Source organism: Henckelia pumila, chromosome 1 (assembly GCF_033568475.1).
Source record: "Henckelia pumila isolate YLH828 chromosome 1, ASM3356847v2, whole genome shotgun sequence".
Lineage (NCBI taxonomy): Eukaryota > Viridiplantae > Streptophyta > Magnoliopsida > Lamiales > Gesneriaceae > Henckelia > Henckelia pumila.
This window is the reverse complement of record NC_133120.1, coordinates 173,787,505-173,797,083: the sequence shown is the minus strand read 5'-3', so window position 1 is coordinate 173,797,083 and position 9,579 is coordinate 173,787,505. Positions and strand designations below refer to the sequence as shown.

At 36.3% G+C, this 9,579-nt stretch overlaps 1 long non-coding RNA gene across 2 annotated transcripts; it reads left to right on the top strand.

The window, feature by feature from the left end:
- The first annotated feature begins 2,195 nt into the window (after positions 1-2,195).
- LOC140876505 (uncharacterized) lies at positions 2,196-3,843 on the top strand. Of its 2 annotated transcripts, XR_012148815.1 has the most exons (4): positions 2,196-2,308; positions 2,646-2,877; positions 3,135-3,219; positions 3,728-3,843. It is a non-coding gene; the product is annotated as an uncharacterized lncRNA (long non-coding RNA). The 2 variants fall into 2 exon arrangements; XR_012148814.1 differs by lacking the exon at positions 2,196-2,308 and having other exon boundaries at positions 2,348-2,877.
- Positions 3,844-9,579: the final 5,736 nt, after the last annotated feature.

Sequence of the window (9,579 nt, the reverse complement as noted above, 5' to 3'; positions counted from 1 at the left end):
GTTTGAACGCCGATTTTCGGTCGATTCTTGGTGTTCTAGAGTGGATTCAAAATTTAAAATATTATCTAACTGAAGTTGTGTTCTTGCAGCCCGTATGAATTATGATCTGGCAAGTATTGATGTTGTTCCGTTCCAGCCTTCTTTAGCTTTGAGTTTTGGTATTATAAGTTCCGTTTGAACGTTTTTCCTAAAGATTTGTTTGATACCTTGCAAAATATTTAGTATATTTTGTTTCAAAAGTATTTTAATATTTTTTATATTTAGCAAATGAGTAATGAGATTTTTTATTTCTCCGTTTGATCAATTCTTAGAGTTTTTTTTTATATTTTTTTCAAAACTTAAGGAATACGATTTTATTGATCTATTTGTTACACGTGACATATGAGTCATTCAGAGGATCTACGAAAAGCAAGACAAATAATACATTCACATATAGACAAGGAGCGACATAACTATTCTGTTTTGATCTTTGTGAATCTACAATTAGAAAAAAGTAAGCAATTTAGACACAAATATGCTATTCTGAGCTGCCTGGTGGTTTTTCTTTCGGATTCTTGGAGGAATAGTGATCAACAAGCTAGTTATTATTTGCTAATTGAGCCTTAAAAATGGGGCAGATTACTTCGAGGCCGACAGCTCGAGCCTCGAGTTGTGACCCTTTTGTCTTATGATTCTTCTCCGCATTCTTTCTTTGTGCTTCAAGTTTCTGTTTCTCTATTGTCATCCCTCTTTTTCTCTGCGAATCCCCTGTGATTTCAGACACACACTTCATGCTTTCGTGTGTGTTTGACAAGTGATTCAAGTTTAATCAATACTTAAGAGTTATTTGGGTTTTACTTCTTAATATTTAGTAGATGACTTATAGTTTAGTTGATTTCTCTGTTTCAGCAATATTTGGGTTTAGTTCTTAATATTTAGTAGATGACTTAACAACTCTCCTTGCAATTGTTTCTAAGTATTCGCAGAAGAATTCGTTATCAAGCTATGAGACACTGACGACATATGTTGTGAGTACCCTACATACATGCCTGCATCACCGCCCAACTCTCAATTCTGCTTTGTGTGATGCCCATTGCATGTCTCAGCCATGATTTTCATCACATATTGAGCTTGAGACAAATCGAGAAAACTTGCTTGCCCGTAGTCTAGAACAATAATTTTACTATCGTTCTTTCTTAACCATTAGTTTGTAGCATTGTTCTGTTATATATTTTTGGTAGTACACAATGTAATTCATTAGATTCTATTTTTTATGGATTTAGTCATGCAATTGCTTTAGGTCCCCATATCATCCAAGAATCTACACGAGGACAGTGAATATGTGCTATATACTGTAACATTATTCAGTCGTGATGCTGACAATTTTAGAGCTAAGGCACGAGAAAGAAATTTCCAAGTACGTTTCAGCGCCTTACCACATTTTATATTTTTGCTCCTGAGTGCAGCTCCATGTTTTATACTTATTTACTAGTTCTTGATTCTTGAGAATTTTCTGATAATATGTTTCATTCTTTTTTTACTCAGATTCAGGATTTTGAATGCAATTCAGAGACTCAAGAAACTCAGAAGAAGGAGCTTGAAAATTTGATGCAAGATCAGGAAACTTTGAAAAGCTCTCTTTTACAGTGGTGCTATACCAGTTATGGAGAGGTATCATCTTCTGCTCCCTCCTACAGTTGCTAAAAGTTGGTTATTACTCAGTTTTCTCTGTGATATTGGCTATTGAGTATAAACTTTGGGTAGGAATTCTTTCATTAAAGTTGATAAACAGTGGTCGATGGATCTCACCAAACCATATTACGTGATATCGTACTTTTCATGGATGTCAATTTACTCAAACTTACGGAGAAAGAAATAAATATCATTTGGAAGTGTGCACCGATTTCCAAAATGGTCAAATGCTGCCTTTTGGGATCTAAAGCAAACAAATTTTCTGTTTTTGTTCATATTGTGACTAATGAAGCATAAGTTGACTAATCTTCTCTAATCGTTGTAGGATACAAACAACAATTTATTGTATTAGTATATCATAATATATATTCAATTCATGGAATGTGCTGGAGTTTTCACATAGAGAGGCGTATTGATATTGACAAGGTATTGGCCACGTCCAACGCGCTTCATTCTTTCATTCATCCTCTGAACTTTCCCCATTTTATGCGTCAAAAAGAAAAATAAAGGGGAAAAAATAAAAAGGAAAAAGAAGAATGATCATCGGAAAAAAATCTAATTCTTGTCGTGTCTAACGAGAAATGATCTGAAATTGGAGTTGTCTGGATCATGTCTTTGATTACTCAAGAGTCCAGAGGTTTTTTCTCCCAGTGCTGATTTATTTTTAAAAATCATTTTTTCAATCTTTGCATTGACCTATGAGATTTTTGTCCCATATTTGTTCCAATGTGGTATAAAGTTTCTCTTTTGATACCCGATTAATTGATATACATTGATACTTTTTAATTATTACTATTCGGCGTAATTCTCAGAATTTTCATGCATTAGAAATCCATTTGATGATTGCACAATTATGAGTGACAATTGCAGCTTTTGTTTTTGTTTTTGTTTTTAAAGTTCAATTTCAGCTGTTGGATTTGATGCAATCATGCAACCTTTTCTTGTTTGGGTAAATTCTTCATTTTGTATCGTAGGTAATGTTGAAATTGGAGATTGCACAGCAATGTGGCGAAAATTAATTTACTGTCTTCATAGAGTTTTAGGGGATGTAATTTAACGAGGATTTAGAATGGACAAGAATAGAGTGGATGACTACGAGGCAGGACCGGTGGTGCTTCCTAAAGTTGATAGTTTTGGATTTTTGAAGCAGGAAAGTAACTCCCCTGATGGTTTAACGAGAAACAAATCAGCTTTTGAGTATGAGAGGTGTGCATTTCTTAGGAAGTTAGTAATTTCTCGTACTGATTTTCTTACTTTAATATATAATGTATTCATATTGCTATAGTAGGAGCAATATGATGTGCTTTGTTATTCCACTATCAACTGTTTTAGGACATGATTTGCTTAATAGTCCGGTCTTTTTCTCTTCATGTCATCTTTTTTCAGTTAATTCATTTACTTTTTGAAATAAAATAATATTTGACTATCATTTGATGTGTTGTTTTCTGCTTTATGATGTGCAGATTTTTTTATCAAAAGTATTATTTAAAGGTGCATGAAGTTGCAAGAACAAGGGAAGACTGAAAAAGAAAATGAAAGATTACTTGGGTAATGTATTTCAACTGCTTTTCAATTGTACCTTATTATTCTTGTTTGAGTGTTAGAACTCTCTTTTGAAGCATCTCTGTACAATTTTTCTTGTTCTAACTTGACTCAGGGATGAGGGACCTTGGAAACTCATGCAATTATTTTTTTTTATTAAATAATATTATTTATCTTTTGTTGCATTGTGGATTTAACCGTTTTTGTGGTTTTCTTATCCGTGTCATCTATAACACCACTAGTCTTTAGTTTTGATTAGATAATAAATGATTAGTTTAGCCTGCCAAATTTTTTGAATCTCTGGATTTTGGACTGCACATTGTTGTCCAACCTTTGAAGTCGTCTCTTCTCAATCCTGGAATTTGTTCTCATTAGTAACTGACAAAAGAGGTTGATCTTGCATATGAGTTTAATATATGATCTCCGTTTTTCTTGTAGTGTTTATTCTATTTCTGTGCCAATTCTCTAGAATTTGCATTTACTGTTGTTGTAATCTTGTTCTGAATTGCTGCAGGGGATAAAGGTGGATGTAAATCTATGCTGAAACGAGTATTCAAGTTAATTTATATAGATTAGTTCATAATTCTATTTTCTAGTGTAGATTGAATTAGAATTAGAATTTTGATTGATTTGTAATATTGACAAATTTTATATTAAATTTTATTTTGGAAATTTTAAATTTTGATTGATTTATAATATTGGAATTTTGAATATTAAAATTATATTTTTTTTGTTTTTTATTTGAGAAACGACAAGGGATTTAACCTGTTGCAAAACCATTGTCGTAAGCCTCAAAAGACAGCGGATTCAAACTATTGCAGAACCGTTGTCGTAAGCTTCAAAAGACAACGGATTTAAACTGTTGCAGAACCGTTGTCGTATGCCTCTAAAAACAACGGATATAAACTATTGCAAATCCGTTGTGGTATGTCTCCAAAGACAACGGATATAAACTGTTGTCGTAGGTCATGCTTTTTACAACACCCACAATTACAACAGTTTTAACTCCCTCTACGACAACGGATTTTATCCGTTTTCGTTTGCCGTTTTTCTTGTAGCTAGAACATGAACTACGACATAAAATTATCATTAATACACTGGTTTGATAAGTACCTGTTCTTGGTCACATATTCTCGAATGGAAGATGGCATCTCGTAAGTGTACATGTTGATATATTTCTTATGTAAGAAGGCATCCTTTGAGAGAATCATACTGTATGTACCAGTCCACCAAACAGACCACCATCCACTGTAAATATAAGTGTCCTGATCACCTTTCTGCGACAAAGAGAAAGACCAGTTGAAAGTGCTGCTCAAAACACGATATGAAGCAATTCTTCAGATATTTTACCCCAACATTGGAGTAGAGAAATTTATATATCAATTTGAGCTCAGGTGAAGAGGGCTTACACAGATGAATTCTGATTCAAGAATTGTTAGCGTGCAGAGAAGCAAAAACATAATTTTATACAACAAAAACACCTATTGTCATAGGGACAATGTGACTACATGGATAAAGAGCTCAATATTTGCATCATTGTACACTGGAAATGTATCAGAATACAGAATGAACATGCAGACGTGATCATTGGAGCGCCACAAAACAATTTGCCAGCTTACAACAAACTGATGAAACACGGAGATTCTAGCAAAGGAAACGAAATTAGCAGTGGAAAGGCTTAAAAATATAACCTCTTATGAAAAAAGCATGAGCTTTAAGGCACAAATGTGATACACGTTGAAAAACGAAAGTACACGAGAACATCTCAAAAATAAAAAAACGAAAGTATATACGATATGTAAGGCCATTGTTATTAAAGGCACAAAACACACTCTTAAGTTGGATATGCACCCTAGAGAGAGCAAGGGCAATGCATAGTGCTCTAAAGTATAATTATTTAAAAATCTAGATGCGCCAACAAAATTATGTCGTAACATCGAGTATGTTTGTCACAAATAATTAAATAACAAAATATCTATCCTTCATACGAGCATACGTGAAATTTGCACCACCAACTCCAACAAGGATTGAAAGTGGGAGGTCAGATGCCCTGACAAGGAATCCATGATTTCTTGAAGCTCAGTTATTACACCATCCTACAGATTAAGGTTAATGGAACTTAGTATCGTGAATGCATCTACACATGATTTTGCTAACGAATAATGGGAACCATATGATCATATCGTAATAATCAATTAACAACACATAATATTTAGAATGGCAACAAGAAACAGAATGCATTGCTATCTCAGCAGCTTTATTTATCACTTGGCCAAATAGTGTTTCTCCTGCAAGAACAACATTATGCAAGGAACTCGCATAAGCAGCCATGATACCTTCAACGCCTTCTAGTTGTACCATAGATAGGGTATAATTCATATTATAGTGAATTTCCTTAAATTAGTATCTATAAATATACCTTCAACGCCTTCAACAAATTTATCAAGGATTAAAGGCCAAGATTCACTAGAATCATAATTACAAAGGTCAGGAAAGCTTATCTACGAAATTAAATACATCATATAAATGTAAAATAAATACTTAAGGATGCAATGAAAAACAAGTCGCAACAGAAGAGAGAATTACCTCTTTGCAAAATCAATAGAAGCCTATCCATTGGTCCATGTTCAATAACTTGTAATCTCCCTGAATATAATATTCAAATAAATTTAAGAAATAAATAAAAGTATAGCTTGACACTAAATAAATAGAGATATTTAATTAACTTGTTTTTGGAGAAGGATTAATTATAAAGTAGGTCTGGAGGCCAAATTTAATTAAATGAATGCATATATTTTGATATATGTCGATCGAGTAAAGTTATGGATTATTAAGGAATGGGGATCGAGTTTAGCCAATTTATGATGCTTCAAAAATTTATATAAATCTCCCTTCGCCAACCATATATACCAACACCCACAAGCAGCATGCAGTTGTAAAAGAAGCAATTAAAAGATAAATAAAGATGCAAAACAGGTGACCACCTTTCTTTATGCCTTCAACTGTAGCCTTGTCTCCTAACTGCCTGTACGTGTATTAAAAAACAATCATATTTAATTTGTTATAGATCGATCCAATTATATATATTCACAAATTAAGACAGAAATTAGCTACATATATATCTTACTATTTTATGTTCTGAGCAAGTTACAGCTTGAAAATCTTATCATTCTCGCCCCACAGAAGATGTATTCTCTGCAAACATACATATATATCAATTAATTAAATGGTCTCTTTCTTGTTTTGTACATGAATATATATTTAATACCTGTGGGAAATTGGGGATGTTGGTATCTTTGTTGCTCACCACCAGACCTTCAAGTAGCTCAGCCATTTCCTTCCTGTTGGTGAACATCACCTGTACGTTATTCATTCATCATCACATATATAATATATATCACCAAATACTTCAATTTTGGTTATTAATTAAAAAAAACAATTAAAAAGAATATGCATGGAAATTATTATTAATTAATTAATGATGAAATTATAAGAGATCACCTCTAGAAAGTCCTTATGAAGCTTGTCGAGGAACCACAGTTTCTTGTGCGCCGCAACTTTGAGCAACGCCTTGCAACCTTTGACAGAATCCGGCAACAGAAGCTCCGAAGACGATGAAAACCCCAACCCCTTCAATGTTTTGTTGCTTATCGAATCCGTCATTGCCAGGATGGACCCGGAGATAGCGTTGTCTTTTAAGTGTTGTGTTTGAGCATTTCTGTTGTAGTGTGGAACTGAAATACCACACAAAAACTTTCAAAATTCACACCACTTGACCCACGATGGGTGTGTGCAAATACGGAAATTTTCCCATCAAGTCTGCAGCATTGATGTGCATGGATGATGCACTGTCATGGTTCGAATCCCATGGCAATAAATTCACCACGGAATATGATCTTGAAGTAATAAACAAAATAAATAATATACATATCTGAAAATATGCCAAGATCCAAAAACGCACAACGGAGATCCCATACCATTAAGAGTTTGCCATCTAGATCTCTGCGCAGCAACCAATGCCGCAGAAGAGCAAAGCATGATAACCGAAAACAAGCAAGCAACTAGCCGTAGCACCTACATTTCTGTCAATGAAAACCTTCCAGGTACCACAGTTCACCGAAGCTTCCAGACATCGCCAACTGCACAAATCGAAACAGCAACGAAGCAAATCTGTGGATTCTACGTACGAGAATGTCTTAAAATTTTGAGAAAGAGCAGATGAGAAATCGAAGAACAAAAAAATCGAAGCATTTTGGCCTAAATCGTGACTCAATTCGCAAGGCAATAGTTTGACATCAAAGTCAAATATGGATAATCACGGGAAAAATGAAAATGGTAAAATAAAATCACCGAAAAAGACCCATTTCTCTGCAGCAGATTGAGCCTTCTTTCTCCCGGTGCGCTGGTGGTGATGCAGAGTTCGGAGTCCGCAGTGACAGAGTAGTCAATGGAGGCGCGTATCTTCGTGCGTGGAAGGAAAGAAGCGAGGAATTGAGAGGAAATCCACGCATTCCAGGTCGGAGGAGGAAATAACACAGGCATACGACGGATCCGGAGGAAAAAGAAGTGGAAATGTCGTCGCGGCACTGAGGGATCGAGAAGAAAATCGAGAAGGGGTTTGGGGATTTTGGGGATCTGATAAGCAAATAGTATTATTTATTTTTATTTTAAGTTTTATTTTAAATAAAAATAATAGTTCTTCTACAACACTTTTTAAAAAAGTGTTGTAATACATAGGAAAAAAACGCTAATAGACAACACTTTTAAAAGCGTTGTCTTTGACTCAAAAAATGCTTATAGACATTAATAAAAAATATATAACGACAACGCTTTTTTCTAAAAGCGTTGTCTTTTTTAAAAAGACAACACTTTTCATTAAAAGCGTTGTCTTTTAAGTGTTGTGTTTGTGCATTTTTGTTGTAGTGCATAGAGTTCGGATGAGGTGTTTGCTGAGGTGGATCAATACGATTCCCTTGCACACCCATCTCCATGCGAGCCTACGGGCAAGGAACCTACTCTTATGTTGACTTTGGCTCGGGAAGGTGACACAGGCAATGACCCTCCCGAGGTCCCTGGGGTGCCGTGGTACGAGCAGTACCCTTCCGAGCTAGATGCTTTGGACGAGGACAAGATAAGAGCTCTGTCCCATGCCCCCTTAGATTATGAATTTATAATTCCTGATCTCGAGGACCGAGTTAATCAGCCTCTGGAGGGCTTTTATAATTTTTATTTCGATCAGTTAGAGGCAAGTCTCAGGTTTCCCCTCCCCCTCATCTTCCAACAGCTCAGTAGATATTATGAGCTCCACTTAAGACAGTTCACCCCAAATTCTTTCCGAACCCTCTGTAGTTTTGTTATCCTATTTAGAACCTTAGGTTTTGAAGTTACCTGCTTTACTATTTGAAATTTTTTGCTTCCCAAGAGAACTAAGGAGGGCCCCTTTTATTTCTCTTTCCGACCTAATTGCAAATTCTTACAGGCCTCTCCTAGTTCGAATAAAAATTGGAAAAATTCCTTCTTCTTTGTTCAGCCCTCCGATACTTGGGACATATGTTCCAGCTGGAGGGATGCTCTCCCTCTCTTGACTACTCCAGCCCCGGGCTTTCGAAAGGGGGAGCTATTCATGGGTGCCCAAAGGGCTATAGGGAGAAGGAGCTTTGATACTTCCGTCCTGTTGGCGGAAGATCTGCTGTGTCACCATGGGCTCAGTTCGGCCGATGTGTTGGTCCGAGGCAACCTAGGTATAGCGCTTCCCCTTGCCCTGCCCTTATGGATTCCTGATTCCTTTGTTTGTACTTTGCATTGACCAACCTTTCTTAAATTTATGCAGAAAAAAGAGTCATGGATGCAGCCATGAAAATAATCATCGAGAATAAGAAAGCAGCTGATCAAGAAAGAGGAAAATAAGGAAGCAGCTCGGCCAAGGAAAAGACTCACTCCCCCCGAGCTGAGCCCGCAACTGATCTTTCTGGAGCTCCTCCAAAGGGCTCAAAAAGACGTGCTCCACAGAGTCCACAGGCCGAGGTCATTGAGCTGGATTCTGGAAAATCCACCATTCTTAAGGTGGTGCCCTTGCGCCAAGTCAGGGCAGAAAGGCCGCATACCCCGGTGGTTTGGTGCCAAGCCAACTTCTTCGACATGTACTATGATGACTCCGGATCGTAGGGGTCGGGCCGACTCCAAGAGCCGGCTCGGTTCTCCGAGATATGCTCTCACAGGCCGATGCGGACTACGTAAAGTGTAGCGGCCCAACCCGGATCCACTACCTAATCAGAGTTAGAGCATAATTAAGCATGCATTTAAAATAAATCGCTGCGGAAGACTTAAATAAAAACTGACCGGCAGAATACAACCGGTTAAATAACC